General features: G+C 39.6%; 1 long non-coding RNA gene across 1 annotated transcript; it reads right to left on the bottom strand.

The window, feature by feature from the left end:
* Positions 1-449: 449 nt before the first annotated feature.
* LOC138358627 (uncharacterized) lies at positions 450-1611 on the bottom strand. The gene is made up of 3 exons (XR_011225497.1): positions 1191-1611; positions 922-1050; positions 450-546 (listed from the first exon to the last, which is right to left on the bottom strand). It is a non-coding gene; the product is annotated as an uncharacterized lncRNA (long non-coding RNA).
* Between the last annotated feature and the right edge of the window lie 216 nt (positions 1612-1827).

Genomic DNA, 1827 nt, shown 5'->3' with positions numbered 1-1827 from the left:
GTTACTACCACCGGGTACTCCTACACACACCAGACCCTTGAGGCGTACCACTAGGTTTGTACTGGAACACAATGAGTGAACATATGTAAGGTATTTAAAGGCCGTCGGGTTTTGTCATTTAATTACAAAGAATAGACTCTGACAAATAATAACATATTAACATACTCTATTAGGTAAATACACTTCCAATACCCATAAACCACTTGACCACCGCGGTCACCACTTGCACTCGTAACTTCTGCCTAAGTCCCTAATACGGAATGATTACTACAACGCTCCACACCCGGTTAGTCTTTCAACCAATACTCACATACTGCAGACTTAACTTCGTCACTAAGATCACATCAGGTTCTCGCATAGCTGTCTGCTACACTTCGCTGCTGCCACAACGGAGATCCAGAGGACTTCTCAGTTCAACTCCCACAATCAGACTGACTTTAGGGGGCATTAGATAGGGTTCATAAAAGTTGATCTAGTGCAATGAAAATTTATTGACGTGTTACACGTGAAGAGCGCTGCAAGTGGTCCAAGTTTCAGCATCGCAGCCTAAATAGAGAGGGAGAAAAAAAAAAAAAAATTTAACCATTTTTTACATGTTTTAAAGTTGATATAACAAATACAAATATCAACTGAAATTATTTCTATGATACTCAGCTATCACAATACTATATAATAAAGGTTGTCTAGTGGCATTATTATCCCAAACCTATTTAGTGCAATAATACAAATTTTCAAAGTTCACCCAAAAAATTATGCAACAAAATGATGTTTATAAATATATATAAAATCAATAAATGATCTTAGGGGAAATATATAACTTGGGTTTTTAGAGGCACAGACTCTACATATAATGTGAAAGTTCCATGTAAATTGAATAATAAATAAAAAAGTTATTCAACCATATAGTTGCAAATTAGTTACCTGTAAAAAATCAAGGTCAAAGTTCAGCCACCTTTGGCTGAGGTTGATGAACGACCAATTTCAATCAAAATTACCACCCTTGTAGATTGGCATTCCTTCAGTAAGGTGTGTAAGTTCCATGAAGATCGCCTGATAAAAAAAAAAAAAAATTATTAAAAAAAAATAAAAAAAAAATAAAAAATAAAAAAAAATAAAAAAAAGACAGCAGCTTTATATTTACAATTATTTATGATGTAGTATCAAGATATAAAAAAATAATACATACTAACCTAATATAATTGGTCTGAAATATGCAACATCTTGCAACATCAAGAGGGAGAACGTCTTGAGTTGCAGGTCTAAGATCTTGAGTGGCAGGTGCCGCAGGTGGTGTGGCAGGTGCCGCAGGTGGTGTGGCAGGTGCAGCAGGAGGTGTGGCAGGTGCCACAGAGGTGTGGCAGGTGCCACAGGAGGTGTGGGTGCCTGGGAGTGAGGCGAGGTAGTGTTTTGTGGGGCGGGCTGCCCTCTCTCTTCACTCAAGAGAACTCTTGTTTTGCCTCAGTGTGGCTTTACGCTCCTTCTTTACTTGGCTAACGCGTAGAGCTCTTGCCTTTAGAGCTTTCTTCTTGTCCGATACTATATCCATTGTGCAGTATATGCAAGAAAATACGATCTGTGAGAGCGCGTCAGTCATACGACCGCCCGCACAGGCACAGATGGGGTGACTGAGCCAGTAATCGGCTTATGGTCCCTCCCTCTCACACAAGACAGTTGCCAGCGACTGTGTTTATAATTTGTATATGCATAACAAGATATTTTCCACTATATTGCGAAATACTAGACGCTTACAATGTATGACGCATCACCCTACGGCGCACCCGAGCCGCGAGGACCAGATTTCGGACAATTGCGGCTGGAAAATTTACT

Source organism: Procambarus clarkii, chromosome 85 (assembly GCF_040958095.1).
Source record: "Procambarus clarkii isolate CNS0578487 chromosome 85, FALCON_Pclarkii_2.0, whole genome shotgun sequence".
NCBI classification, from domain to species: Eukaryota; Metazoa; Arthropoda; class Malacostraca; order Decapoda; family Cambaridae; genus Procambarus; species Procambarus clarkii.
This window is presented reverse-complemented; position numbering and strand designations above follow the sequence as displayed.